Here is a 16024-nt window from a genome sequence, read left to right on the forward strand (position 1 = left end):
CACCATTGTTTCCTAACTTTTCTTGGGGGGAGAGCCTCCCAATGCCCCCTTAGTAGTGGTCAGGCTCACTCACTGCACTTGGTGTGCACTGTATGGGGACTGGTCTGAAAACATTTACCAGGGCAGCTTTGGGTTTCCAGTCTGGCCCTGGCAGGAGCCTTGTACTGCGAAATAAACGCAACCATTTAACAGTTAGTCATGGAGATGCAGCACTAACCTTCCCGTTTTTTGCAATTCTTTCAATATAAAATACTAAAATCCTTAGTAATTCGAGTATTTGTTTTGTGTGCACACGTGTGTTTATTGTTTTCGAATTAATATTTTAATGTCTGAAATTTAATTCATACAAATTGCTTGGGGGTTCCTGGCTTCCAGTGATGACTCAATGGGGGTCCTCAGGAGTCAAAAGTTTTGGAACCACTGCTCTGGAGGGTTCCAAGCTTATCGGAATTCTACGACCCGAAGGACTGCTGCCTGAGTTTGTAAGATACGCATAACCCAAAAAGATACATCTAAGGCCCAAAGACAGCTGGTGCACAACAGTAATATGGTTTCAAAAATACGTACACAAATATTGTCACAAAAAATATTGTGCTGGCAAGAATATTGTGACATGCAATATCGCAACCAAGAATATCATGGTTTAAGTGGTTAATATCACTTTTTGAAATATAGCTGTATTGTAGGCAGCATTTATATGGCACTTACTACCCCTATGTGAGGCGCAGAACCACTTGCCTACATGAGTAACATGCATGTAGGGTGTGTGGTTGGCAGGATGTTGTTTTCGTTTTGATCCTATGTAAGCAGTGTTTCCATTTTGTGCTTGAAGACCACTGAAGGTCAGTTTCCGTGTTATGGGACACAACGGGGACCAGTATGTTGGATGTTGAAGTGTAAGAGATAAACAAGCAGTGTTATGGTTTTCAGTATGCTGCTAGCTTTGAGCAGCTCTGTAGGTCCCTTTATGGCATTTCATATGAGATAGTCTGCTTAGCTCTTTACTGCACTGTACGGCATTTCATATGAGATAATGTAATGTAAAAGAACTTATAGAGCGCACTGCAACTCATCGAGCATCCTGGCGCTAAAGAGGGAAAAGACGGGACAGTTATTATAATTTAGTCTACTATAGATAGTCTGCTTAGCTGTGTATTGCACTGGACTGTCCACTCTGTGATTTTGCGTATAGTTGTGGTCTTGAGCTGGCATGGTTGTTGGGAGGGAGGAGTGGAGAGATCTGTTGGGATGAGTAAATATTATCAGTTTTGTGTTATTTTGTAACACTTTAGGATTTTTGCGTATTTTTCGTTATTAATATGTTAATTTTAGCTATCTATAATTTCTTTAGTAGTTGTTTTATAGTTTTGATAATCTTTTAATTGTTTTGTTTTTAAGTTTATGGTAACTGTTTTAAATTATTGGCAGGTTGTTAGGTTTGTAGCACAGTAGTGTGGAATGAATTTAATATACATTTTTTGTATACTTTTACTTTTTACAATTTGTTAAATGTAATTGGTTAAGTAGATTAATTATTGCATAAATTATCTGCCACATTATTTACTAAATCTTTTAAAAATTAGTAATTTATTTTTTCAATTGGCTGTTTAGATTAGATTATTTGTTACATAAATGTATTAATTCAGTAATTATTTTTTGTAAATTGTAAATATTGTTATTTCTAATTGGTCAATTATGTTGGTATGTAAATTATTTCATCAATGAAATATGTTTTTTCTAGAGCTGATGTCTTGGAAGACAGTTGAGGTCTCTTCTTACTATGAAGGAAGGGCCGGCTACTTCCCGTGACAACCTCATATTCCAGAGTGCAGCAGGTAGCCAAGAGGTGCAACTAGAAGTAACTTGGAGATAAAAGGGTTAACATTTTGGATTTCAGACCAAAAACCCTTCCACCATGCCAGTTCAGTCAACAAGATGAGCAGTGTGGTCCTAACAAGGGTAAGGGGAAAACAAAAGTTGGAACGAAGAGAGCCAAGAAGTCCAACAAAAGAGCAATACGCAACAAGTTTAAAGGCAACACAAGGTGAATTCAGTTTGGTTGCCTTAAATGGGACCATTCAGGAAGTGAACCTGAAAAATAAACAGGAATTGATTGCCAGCCATATTGCCTAGGGATAAAAGTAATAAGATATACGAAAACATAGCCCAATGGTACAAGGAGAAAACCTGGACTGACACAGATCACAACCAAACACCGTCAAAGGCTCAAAAGTAAGCAAAGCCTCACAGTTATGATCATTTTAAATAATTTTAAATATATATACTTACCTTGATACCTATATAATTTCGATATTTATTACCAGGTTATTTTACAGACAATATTTTTTAGTTTTATTTTTAGCATGGAAACTTGGTATTTAGGACCACAATATTTTGCTGCAATATTTGTGTATTGCAATGTTTTTGATGTCGATAATATGTCAAAGAAACCACCTGAGCACCCGAGAACTGTGAAATAAGACCTTAACTTGTATCATTTCTGGAACCCGGATGATGCAATCTTATGTGCAATCAAATCTGCACCCAGGTTGCATTGTGGGTGTTCTGGGATGGAGATGCTTGCCTTAGTGACTAATACCCACAGACCTGCAAGGTTTTCTATACAAAGCCCAAAAGATGTGTGACATACAGGACAGCTCTTCTTGCTGAAGGATGAGCCCGTACAACCTCTGTAGCTCTAGTTGCAGTTCTGATTCCTGAGCTTATTTGATCCCTCTAGCCTTATGGATAGTTGTCTTAGTTTGTACAAATCCATAGCCTATGAGTTAGATTTGGGCCCCAGGCTTGTTTCTGTGACATCTTTGTAACCTCATGTGTCTGTAAGCTCTCTACACTGTCCAAACCCAAAATGACCTGGGTAACACAGCGCAAAAGTGTTACTCCATATACTCATACCTCAAACAACAACAAATTATTTTTGTTCAAGAAACTCATACTACTGCCACGCCTTTAGAAACAGGCCGGTTTACGTTAATGCTTATTCTACCTAAGCTAGGGGGACCAAAGTGTGGTTCCCTTACACCATTATCGACAAGGAGGGACGATATGTATTGCTCACAGGGCGACTTAATGGCCCCCCTGTCCTTCTAGGGAGCATACATGCCCCGAACTCCGACCAGGACACATTCTGGACATCACTGCCTGATATCTTAGCCCAAAACACTCACGTCATGGGTACAAGGAGGCGATTACAAATGTGTGCTAGATTTACAATTAGATTGTTTCAGCCCACCACTGCTACGCCCCCCCCACCCCCTTGCTCAGGCAGAGGGTTCTACAAACTGTGCGACACACTGGGCTTTGGCGGACATGTGGAGAGCTCTCTACCCTGATTTCCGGGTTTACTCCTTTCACTTGGTACCACACAATTTATTTGCACGCCTCAATCGCATACTATGCTCCCAAACCCGGTTACCATTGGTCCGTACTGCGGACTACTTAGGCTATGTGGTCTCCAACCACGATGCCCACATCGTAGATATGCAATGGGGTGTCCTCCGACCACCGACCCCCACTTGGCGCCTACCCCGAGATTGCCTGGAGGACACTTTTTTCAAATACCGAGGAGACACATATGTAATTACTTCACCGAAAACGTAGGCACAGCGTCTAACAGAATCCTCCAACGGGATGTGTTTGAGTTGGTCACCCGCGGCATTTGTATCCAAGAAATTGTAGTTGTCCGTAGAAGCCTTGATAAGAAAATCATGGAGGCAGAACATGGCCTGTTGTTGCTGGAACGCCATGTTATTGCTGGAACGCTATGTTGAGCGGAATGCTTCCAGTCGAACTGCATTAGAGGAGGCTAAACGCCAACATAGAGATCTCTTTGAGCGCCTACAATGTTTTAACCTCACTGCAAAAGTGTCTAAGAGCCGCACGGAAGGTGATATGTCTGGTTATCTCCTTGCCTAGTTGATACGTCGAAAGCAAAGAGAGACTCGAATCCTTGAGTTTGCTGCTCCAGGGTGCAACCATACGTATTTAGCATGACATCCTCCTGGAATTTTATAGATACTACTTTAACATTTATAAAGCACCTTGCCGTGCACCGGACGGGGATGAGGAGTCATTTCTAACACACCTCTCCCTATCACATATTACCATTTCCCAACGAGACAATCTGGACGCTGTGATAACACCAGTGGATGTTAAACAGGCAATTCCAGACCTGGCCAGAAACAAGACCCGAGGCCTTGACGACCTTACTATAGAATTGCATAGCACTTACACTAATAGTTTGACATCTCGATTAGCTGATATGTACAATGTTGCCCTGCGATTAGGTGAGTTACCATCCTCTCTCCGAGAGTCTTAACTGGTCTCTAGTCCCAAACCAAACTGAGACCCTAACCGAGACCCTAGTTATGTGTCTTTATATCGCCCTATTGCCATACTGGGGGCAGATTATAAAGTACCGGGCAAAATTTTGTCCACTAGATATGCCCAAATCCTTACAGAACTTTTCCACCCAGACCAAAACGGGCTTGTCCCCAGGGCGCAGCACCTCTCACAATCTTCTGAGTCTTTTTCACACCCAGGATCATGTCCAGGGGATGCTCCTTCTCTTTCACGGTGTACCTGGTTCTGGAACTAGAGAAGGTGTTCGATTTGCTAAACTGGAATGACCTGTTCCAAGTCCTTACACAAATGGGCATAGGTAAACGCCTTCTAGCCTCTACATGACTCCTGTTTACAAAACATCTCTCTCGGTTCTGGCAGGGGCACTATATCTCTGCCACATTCTCGGTCAAGAGTGGCGCTCAGCAGGGGTGCCCTCTCAAAACCCTACTTATCGCGATGGCTATGGAACCACGGGCCATTCAACTCTGATAGGCTGGTCGACATTGGGGCATTCCCTTTGCCTTCCGGACACACGCAGTGCCATTTTACGCTGACTATCTCGTATTGTATCTCCTGGATGCCCAGGCAGTACTCACCCTCGTCCAAGATGCACTCTAGCCGTTCGCCAGAAACAGCGGCCTAGCTGTCAACTGGGATAAATCCTCTGTTTACTCGCTTCACACTGCTCTGACCCGCAGGCGATCTCTCTGGGTGGTAACAATGCATGGGGAAAGAATTGCAGGTTCCACGACAACAACTTGTCCGTGGAATGGTATGGTAAAGGAGGAATGAGGTGGAGAGAGCTGTTATCCAAACTAAATAAGTCAATGCGCACCGATATTTGCCCAAACATTTTGCTAATAGACCTAGGGGAGAACGATATGGTAGTCAAGAACGGTCTGGCATGAAGCATGGTTTACAGGAGATCACAGCCCAATGGTCTGGTTGTTTTATAGCATGTACTGAGTTTGTCCCTAGTACATGTTGGAGGGGAACTGCCATGCCTTCAGCCTCAGATAAAACTTGAAGAAAAGTGAATAGAGAAATAAGGCGGTTCTGTTGGGAGGAAGGAATAGGTAGAGTGGAACATGTTGATCAGCAGTATGAAAAGGTGGAGTTTTGTGAGGATGATGGTGTTCACCTTTCAAAGTATGGTACGGAGTTATATCTGCTGGAGTTGAGGGAGTTTGTAGTCAGGACATTGAGGAGACAGGCTTAAATCACTAGAGTTTGGGGGACAGAAAAAGCCTGTTGGGTGCCTTTTTCTGGTGGCGGCTGGCCCACAGGTTTGCAAGCCTGTACTTAAGGTTATTTTGGTTAACATAGGCTAATCAGGCTGATAAGGGAGGAGGTCAACCAGCCACACAGGAAGTCCTGGACTTTAAAGGTTACGCCATAGGATTATCAACTTCATCACATGTTAATTTGTTCACTGTTAAGTGGGAATCAGAGAAGGTCAATAGGTCATGACATAAAGTTGTTGAGGGGTATGTATGCCCCTGTATGGGATGACAAATGCTCATAAAATTGAGCAGACTCCTAGGCCGGTTTTCTCAGATTTTGCTGAGATCTCCTTGGAAGCATCGCTGTCAGAGCCTCAGAAATGCAAATCAGGGTCCCCGGGTGACCCATAGCCAGCCAAACTATACAGTTCCTTCGCGGAGTGTCTCAACCCCTACTTAAATACCATCTGGAATACGTCCCTCAGCTTGGAAGCACACTTTTCTTCTTCCAATTTTGAAGAAAGCTAATACCGACCCCAAAGTCACCAGCAACTATAGGCCGATCTCCCTGCTTCCTGCCCCGGCGAACGTTTTAGAGAAATTAGTACACCAGCAATTCGCAGCGTTTATCGAGTCTAATAACCTCCTACATGAGTCTCAATCTGGCTTTCGCCCTGGATTTAGTACTGAATCTGTTCTAATTGAAATGGCGGTTTCCATATCCTGGGCTATGGATGGATGTGAAGAGAAACACAATGGTTCTAGATGGCCTAAAAGGTCCAAGTTAGAAAAACCTTGAAAATAGGTAAACGTATGAATAAAGGTTTTTTGAAATTAATTTTAGAGAAAAAGAGCGATAGTTAATATAGAGCAGGGACAAGAAGGTCACGGTATAACAGATATTTTATTACACAGTGAAACAAATTCAGGTGCTCACATATTCAGTGACAATAAGTGTGACATAAAAAGTGAAAATGAACTTTAAAAGAAGACATCGCATTAACAACGAGAATTGAACCACTTTCTTTTTAACTTAATATGATGGGTTCATGTTGTGAGCGGTCGACGACGTTTCGAACTCAGTTAGTTGAGTTCATCTTCAGGACAAAAAAGTGAGCATCTATAATTGTCAGTGTAGATATAAGGTGGGGGTCGAATTTATCAACTTGGAATATGGTAAATGGATCACGAGATTTCGTTCTTGAACTTGAACAGGACTCGTTCTTTTCTTACCTCCCGGTAAGAAAAGAACGAGTCCTGTTCAAGTGCTGCTTCGCGCTGGGACACTTGAACAGGACTCGTTCTTTTCTTACCGGGAGGCTCGCATTTATTGCAATTCCAGCGTAGAAAAAATTAAATCCACACGGCACCTGACTCTCAGAGGTCCCGATATAATGAATTCATAAGGTTTCCCAAGCCTCCTGCTATGACAAAGGGCCCCACTATGATGCATTAATTTGCACATGAAATCTCGTGATCCATTTACCATATTCCAAGTTGATAAATTCGACCCCCACCTTATATCTACACTGACAATTATAGATGCTCACTTTTTTGTCCTGAAGATGAACTCAACTAACTGAGTTCGAAACGTCGTCGACCGCTTACAACATGAACCCATCATATTAAGTTAAAAAGAAAGTGGTTCAATTCTCGTTGTTAATGCGATGTCTTCTTTTAAAGTTCATTTTCACTTTTTATGTCACGCTTATTGTCACTGAATATGTGAGCACCTGAATTTGTTTCACTGTGTAATAAAATATCTGTTATACCGTGACCTTCTTGTCCCTGCTCTATATTAACTATCGCTCTTTTTCTCTAAAATTAATTTCAAAAAACCTTTATTCATACGTTTACCTATTTTCAAGGTTTTTCTAACTTGGACCTTTTAGGCCATCTAGAACCATTGTGTTTCTCTTCACACTTTACCACCCCAGGTTCGTATATTGGGGTACCCTTGTTCTTTTTAAAAAAAAGGGCTATGGATGGAGGCGCTAAGGCCATGTTGGTGCTGTTAGATTTATCTGCAGCATTCGACACTGTGTCTCATTCCATCTTATTAGACCGCCTGAAGGACATAGGCATCCAGGGTACAGCTATGAACTGGTTGACATCTTTTTTGCATGGCCGAAACCAACAGGTTCTGACCAACCCCTTCACCTCGCCCGCCAAACCTCTGAAATGGGTTGTACCCCAGGTTTCAGCCCTGAACCTGCTTCTCTTTAATGTTTATTTAACACCCTTGGCGGAGCTTATCACCAAAATGGGGATTAAGGTGACTTCCTACGCTGATGATACTCAGCTGTTGTTTTCTTTTAGCGGAGTATCAAATTCCACCTTTGACCTGCTAAAAGAATGTCTCAATAACATCGCTGACTGGATGAACTGCAATTTCCTAAAACTTAATGCAGACAAGACAGAGGTTTTATTTTTTAATCAACCGAGCCCCCCTCCCCATCCAATGTATGGTGGCCATCGGAACTGGGTGATGCTCCCCCCCCGAAGGACTAGGGAAAATATCTGGGTGTGCGGTGAGACAAAGATCTGTCCCTCTCGACCCATGTACAATCGGTTTTGGCGGTTTGTTTTGGCAAAATTAAAACCATCAGGAAATGTATAAACCTTCTGCCTGACTCAACCCGCAAAACCGTGGTCCATGCTTTAATCACTTCCCATCTTGATTATGCGAATGGCCTGTACATGGGTCTGCCACTTGGGCTGATCCATAGACTCCAGATCATTCAAAATGCAGCGGTCCGACTGGTCTGCGGGGTCCCACTCCGACACCGCATCTCTCCGTACCTCAGACAACTGCACTGGCTACCGATAGCCAAGCGGATTGAATTTAAGGCACTGACATTTGCCTTTCGAGCAGACAAAGGGAGAGGGCCTATCTATCTGAGAAGGAGACTCCGCCCCTATCAACAAGATAGACCTCTAAGGTCCAATCACAAATGCTTCCTCTCCACACCGCGCTTTGTGAAAGCAAGAATGGGAGGCAGAGCATTCGAAGTGGGTACCACCAAATGTTGGATTAACCTTCCCCCTCACCTATGCATGATGAAGTCCGAACAGGAATTCAGAAGGGCCTTGAAGACCTGGCTTTTTAATCGGAATGACTAGTCTAGCGCTGCCCTCTGCCTTGATCACTGTCTATTATAGTGCCGGGACACCCCATTTGGGGTAGCTGCACGCTCTACAAATGCCTTTTATTTGTATTATTATTATGCGGGAGCATAATTTAAGTGCGACGTGTTAAGGAGTGTACGAAATGTATAGTGAAGTTTTAGTTCTGTAAGGCATTAGGTTAAGTTTACGTGATATGCACCTGTATCGATAAAGCGCAGCACATATTATGGCTTAATCAGACTTTCTTTGGGAATTAGACTATCTACAGCCCAAAAATTACCTAGGCAATTCACACATAACCCAAACGTAGGTCCCTTCAGGGCCGGCTTTAGTGCTGGTGGCGCCCTGTGCGACAATGTTTGTTGGCGCCCCCCCCCCCAATCACCACCTCCACCACAGATTCTCTCACTAGCACCCTTTAACAGTGACCAAGTCTCCATAACCACACCCTCTCAGATGCCTTGAATTAGTTATAGCGCCACTCATACCAGTGTAGGGTGTCCAAGCACTTTGCATCACACACATTCATTACACAGAGACAATCAATCATACGTGTGTAAATCAGTGTATAGGAAATGTTACATAATCCAAAGGACTAAAAGTGTAGGAGTCACATGTCATTCATACTGGTAGGCAGTGTAGTTTAAGGTTCTTGCTGTGGAGAAGCACAAACTCTGAGTCGAAACAGCATAGTTGGGAGTTTTCTTTAATAATAAGAATCGATTTCTAGCCAAATTAACCCTTTTTGCAACATTATTCAATGTTCTAATAATGTATACTTTGCAGTGTGTATGCAGTTCTAGGATGAAAGTTAATAGCTCACTATTCTATATTAGGACTTTAAGTTATAAATTGCAAGGAACAAAAAATATGTCTCTTTTGAAAGCAGTAACCTGCTGATCTGTTTACATCTTTCGCACTCTGTAATCTACCTGGTACAAGTTCTTTGCAGCAGGCATATTAACCCTCTGCACTAACTTCACTGAAGTCAAAACCTCAACTATACAAAATGCTCATCTCTCAGGAAGATAATTAATCACACGAGTTATCTTGACATTTATGTGAGGCCTGGTAATTGCCGGGGAAAGAAACGCTGCAGCAGGCGCTTTAAAAGCATAATAAACTTTCAAACACGGCGCCCCCAGGAAGCCAGCACCCGGTGCGGTGGCACCGGTCGCACCGCCCTAAAGCCGGCCCTGGGTCCCTTGCTCACTGTGCCACTGGATTCAAGCAAGCCTGGCTGAAGAAGGGTGACATACCCTGAAACCGGTCCCAGGATGCTTGTTTCCGGTCCAGGGAGGACCTGGCTTGGCAGTTCGGGCTGGACTGTTCCCATGAGGCACAGGGTCAAGACTGATTTGCATATGGCTGGGTCCAAACTGGGGTGGCGTAGTGGGAAAAAGAACGATGGATTTAACCCAGATCTTTTGACTGGGGGGGAATGTTTGCATTGTCAGCATTCTGTCCATCATTTGTTTGCTGTACCAATTCACACATAACACCTTCATTAGATATTCATCACAGTAATTCTGCCCTTACTGCTGAAAACCCGTTCAGTATACAAACACAAAACAATTTAGTCAATTGCACTTCGGGCACCAAATAAATAAGGCAAATGCACACTGGGAAAACAGTCTTTCCTTACATGAAGGAAGTCCTCCAAATCAGCAAGTAGTACAAACCTATTCCTAAAAGGATACAAACGGAGGATTGGAGCACACAGATTGCAAAATGGTTGTAAGGATCTTACAAGATTAATTAAGTTAGTGCTAGGTTTTAGCGCCAAGGTTCACCATACAATGTTATTGGTCTTCCAAGATTGTTATGAATACATAGATGGTACTATGAACAGTCAAGTATAAATGACGTCCAGCGAAGCTGACACGTGTTTCATCGTTTTGGACTTTATCAAGGCTGCAAGACTTAGTAGCTCGCAGACCCGGCAACCAGAAGACCAACTGTAAGGGTTAGATGGCTATTAATAAGTACTGAGAATGTAAAATATTGGGAAGTAGTGTTATATGAACATAAACTGCGACAGTTTAAATGTTGTGGTGCCATAAGAGCAGCTTGGTTGCCAATCATTATTCGCCCCACTTACGTTTTTGTGTGGCAACTGAAATTGTGAATATATATCGTGCATGTGGAGAGGTGTGGTTGTATATCATGGAATACTGCGAAAGAGACCTCGGTATACATATCCGTGAGCTTGCCTCTGCCACACAGAGAACTTTGAAACTGCTGTGGTTGCGCTTTCGAAATATTCACAGAGAATACAATCACACCCAAAAAGTCTGAAGGGAGGAGGCTACTCAAGAGTATTAGTAGGGTTGGGTACATAATGGGTATGAGACTGTCTGTCTCTTGTGCTGCATGAAGTGGTATTTTCCACACATTCACAACTCAGTTACGTATTTTTAACTTATTATGTCTCGTCCTTTGATGCTTACATTTTTACTCAGTTTTCAATTTGACAGTATAAAGCACCTGTAAAAGTTGGTTTTAAAAGAGGGGACACCAATAATAGCTAAGAAAAACGTCGAGAAGGCATGAAGTGAGAACACTTAGTCCGTGGTGCAGCAAAGGGGAAGAAATAGATTGCCGGCGATGGGTGGGCAGACACGCCCAATGGCACCAGAGGAGTCTAATCTCAGAGTAGGTAGGTAGTAATCGCACGAGCGTATGCGAACTAGAGCTCGCTGCTGCCCACTTCGAGATAGGTGGTCGCGCAGATTCAGCCACCTTGCCGGTGCCAAATATAGACTTTGGCTTTTATGGAGAACCCCCGCACCGAGACATAACGATGGGGGAATTCCCTCCTATCCTTTCACCGAGACATAAAGATGGGGGATTCCCTGCTATCCTTTCAAGGTGGACCCTCTTGGTAGCAGCTGATCACGAACCTCCACCTTCAAGAACCTACTCTCACCGTTCTTGACCATGCCCCACGGCAGCTGCCCCCCATCCCACTCCTCCCTCATTCTAAGGGGGACGTGGCGCCTTTAAATACACTTGACTCACCTGCTCCTCCCGCGCGTGGCTCCCTCGCGCTCCTGTCACAGCTGCTGTCCGGGCTCGCGCTTTGTTCCTCCTCCCTCGGTCGTCGAGAGGCCCGCCCATGGGGGCACGTGACTCCCTTCTCGAGCCAGAGGCAGCCCCGCCCAGGCAAATGACCCACAAGAGGGGCGGTGGCTGTAGGCACTTTCACTGACAGGAGGTGGGTAGAGCGAGGGGCGCGCCTCCACACGCCTATTTAAATGATAGTGAACGTTCGTGTTCGTTTGGTTAGAGAACTACTTTAGCCTAGACAGATACGAGGTGGAGTAGTTATTCATACATGCCAATACCACCGAGACGTGAGGGAGACTCCTGCTTGTTGGCTGTCTCTCGTCAGAGATTGCCTCGCCTTCTATAGGCGTCAATGGAGGAAATACAATTGTCCCCATTACTTTTTTTAGAATCTGCCTCTTTCCTCTTCTACAATGTTGGCATGTATGGTTTATTTACTCTGTATGCATTGCCTATTCATACCTGACAATTTACTTTACTCATTGCCCCCGGTCGGTGTACATTCTTGTGTGACAGGTATTAACAAAAAAAGTAATGTGAAAATAGGCCTGCGTTTTAGTCATTCTTTAGCAACATGTTAGAACATGGAATAGAAACGCATAACGTTTCCTACGTGTTTTGGAAGCATTCGGCCGCTTTCAGATCAGAATAGTAAAAAGTGTAATGGTGTAATGTCTGTGAGAGATGTTCGCAGGATTTTTTTATCCAATTTAAATATATACATTTATGAAATCTCAACATGTAAGAGTCCAAAGGCAAAAGAGTGGATTGTTTCATATCTAAACCGTTTCTTTCTCTTGCGTGACTGGTGGACAGGGAGTGGTGTTTGGACTTCAGTGCTTTTTTCTGGACCTGTTCCTCTGTAAAGAACTGGAACGGAAAATGTCAATTTAGACACTAGTGTAGTGACCTACCAGTCTAGTGTTTGCTGTGCTAGTCACTACCCAATGGCTGGCTTACACCCACCCCACACCCATCCAACACAGGCGTCAAAGGACATGTGACCCTGGCAATAAAAGGGTCTGGGCACATGTGCCCTGGGCCAGTTCTACCAAACATATTCCAGTGTCTGTGTCATGGTTATTAATGGATGGGGGCCTAGGGCCCCACTACATTGCAACTAACACCCTTTTGGTCCTGCAAAAACAATAGAAAGTAAAGGTTTATTTTCAGATTGTAAGGCATACAGATATCAAGTGATATATGCAAAAATCAATTCATCAAAGTGCATAGCTCAGTTAGAGTAAAGAATCAAATAATTCAGTAAACTTAGGGTCATCGCAATTTGGCATGGATTCACCTCCTAAAGTCAGTACAAAAGTGTAGTGTGCCACCCAGCCTCTACTCAACATTGTTGCAAACACACAGCTGGAGGGCCTGGCTGGGCCTGAAGGCATAAATAAAGGCTAAAGTGATCCCTCAGGGGCACTCGGCCTCGCTTGGTATACCGGTGTCTGTGTACCTTTATTGTGCAACGTAGTATAAGACATTCTTGTAGCGGCCTGCTCCCGCGACGCAGGACTTCAAACTGGCGACAAGGTTGGTCGCACCCCGTGTGCTAAGGCCACCTGCATTCCTTGGCAGCTCGGTTGTGATCGCTGCAGTGTTGTGATTAACGTGGTATACCGAAGAAAACGGTGTGGCCTGCGGAAAGAGTGTTTCCGGGCAGTCCACCTGTCATTGCCTGAACGAGGCCCCCCGCCCGCAGGTGTGCGGACCATGCACTGCCAGCAGTAAGTGCCCCAACTCACCGGGCATGCTAAATACAAGTGGGCTGCAAGGACCGAGGTGTTGAGGAGGCTTGAGCTCCTATTGAAGTGCCGCCACATTTCGACCTAGCGGCTCAACGGTGCATCGCAACTGTAACAAATGGCTGCTCGAGCACGTGGCTCGCAGCAAAGCCCCTATCGGAGGCCAGCGTCAGCAGCAGGGACTGAGAGCATGCCTGAGTGTAGCGATTCATCAATAAATCTGGTGAGAAGTGGGTCTAAGGGAAATAAATATTTATAGACCTGCCCAAGTTCCAATCCCCTAATACTGAACTAAACACAAAAAGCAGAAACTGGGGGTCTAGTGACAAAACAGCACGAAAGTGATGAGCGGAAAGGAGCCCAGGTGCACTAAACCAAAACTAACCACGAGCAGAGCATGGATTACCATCAATCATACTCGACGGATAGAGCAAATAGTGAGAGAAAAGTAGCTCTCATGATCATTAATATCATTTGGTGATCCAACTTTTGGCAGAGATATGTCCCTTGATCATGGGGACTGTCTCGCAAGATAGAAGCTCTATTGTTCAAACTGGCTAGTAAATTTTAACCAGCAACACACCAAGTGTGAAGGATAAGGAAAAAATCCTAAAAAGTGCAGTGCAGTGCAAGGAAAAGAATTAGTGAGAGCTAAAAAAGGTTATGTAGAAGGGATAATTCTCAATATTCCAAGTAATCTACACACCTTGATTAAAAGGGTGTAACAAGGTTATAGCAGTGCTTGCAAGTGACTGCTATGTAGAGGTCAACATGTTTCAGCCAGCAGGGTTTTCTTACCCACGGCTTTCGTCAGGACCTATGTTGCACAAACACATGCTACTGCAAAAGGCACATTACTAAGTGTGAAAAGTGACTACCATATGTAAGGTTGAATAAAATTGAGATAAATACAACCTTCAATAATCTAAATCCTCTAGATCACAGGGTGTAGTCATCACCTAGAAAATAAAACAGTTAATGCACCATGTACATCCATCCAAATCAATCAAAAAAGTGCTGTTCATTAAGGCAAGATTCATACTTTGCATTAATAATAAGGCATGTAAACATTGCTTACCCCACGTAATCTGGGATTGTACCTCACCTACCCAGGAACCGTGCTCGTGTGTAGGAGGCCCCGCTCTATACCGTGGGTAACAAAAAATCACAACGAAAGCAACTGTACTGCTCGATTTTCCCGGCCTTCCGGTGTTGCAGGGCAATCCATATGACTTCAGTCTCTTTCCATCCGAGTCTAAGGACTGGAGTAGTGAGTAGGGCCTATCTATTAGACACTTGTGACACCATCCCGTGCTCCTACCCTTAGCTCAGGGCCTACATACATAGCCTAGGGGATAGATTCGTTAGCCTTGAGGATAATTTGCCCTATAGTGAGGTTGTTTCATGGAGCTGTGTTGAATTCAGGCCTGGTAGGCCTCAAACGGGAGAGACTCCATCTTTCTTTCTGCTCCGGCAGCCCGGGACCTTTCCAGAGGGAGGGGGATGTTTTAGTTATGAGGTGTTATTCGCTCGGAGAGAACCGGTTCAGGCCGGCCCTTATCGAAGGATTGTATTTTTCTTCATGCCGAAGACACTACATCAGGCCGGCCGGCTGGGAAAGTGTCCTTGGTACGGGGAGGTACAGGAATTTGGTGGGCGGCAGGTTTCGAGCTGGAAATTTCCATGAGGGAATGCACTTCTATATTAGTGAAAGTCTGAGTGAGATAAGGGCACTTGCTTCTAGACCATAGGCGGCATCTGGCCGTTAGCAGAAGAGCTATTACTTATTCCAGGGAAGACTGATGACGAACTTGAATCCAAAAAGGAGAGAGTAGCCGATAAGGACGAGGTTCCAGTGACTCGGAGAGGGAGAAGGGAGCAGACCCACAACTGCAGAGGGGTGACTTCCAGGCTAAGCCGAGGCATAGACGAGAAGGGAACCTAGATGACCACTGAGTACAGGCGACATACCTTCAAGGTGAAGTCGATCCCTTTTTCTTTAGAGTATACAACTTAACCTTTCACTTTCCTTGCAGGTTGTCTATATATATATATAATGTATTCTGCGAATGTGCATGTGGCATTTAAATAAAGTATTTAGCTTGTTGTACGTTAGCATGTGTTGTGTACTTTTGTATAGGAGGATAGCCTATTCTTTAGTCAGAGTTGCCTTAAAATGAACAGAGGTTAATCCTGGTCAGGTAAGTGGTAACTGGATGAGGGGGAAAGCAAGCCCCTCGAACTAGAGAACAGGTTGTGCTCAACTAATAGTCTTTGTGTGATCTGATATATAGTAATCCCAATTCCCCTGTCGTGTACTACAGTGATAATAGGATGAGCTCGTGCCAAGGCTGCCGTGTAGGTAGGAGATTCTGGGTCTGACTGAGGCCGCGAGATCGTGTGTGTGTCGCTGCCGAATGGGTAGGAGATTCTGGACCTGACTGAGGTCGCGAGACTTTGTGTGTTGCTACCGGATGGGTAGAAGAT

The 16024-nt window shown here is 44.2% G+C and overlaps 1 protein-coding gene across 1 annotated transcript in view; it reads right to left on the reverse strand.

Annotated features, from left to right (window-relative positions):
- Positions 1 to 11823, reverse strand: part of MAPRE2 (microtubule associated protein RP/EB family member 2) — a 672904-nt gene extending 661081 nt beyond the window's left edge. The window contains exon 1 of the mRNA XM_085605669.1: positions 11739 to 11823. The gene's annotated coding sequence lies outside the window, so the exon portion shown is untranslated. The remainder of the gene's footprint in view (positions 1 to 11738) is intronic.
- Between the last annotated feature and the right edge of the window lie 4201 nt (positions 11824 to 16024).

This window comes from Triturus cristatus, chromosome 5_1 (genome assembly GCF_964204655.1).
Source record: "Triturus cristatus chromosome 5_1, aTriCri1.1, whole genome shotgun sequence".
In the NCBI taxonomy this organism is placed as follows: Eukaryota; Metazoa; Chordata; class Amphibia; order Caudata; family Salamandridae; genus Triturus; species Triturus cristatus.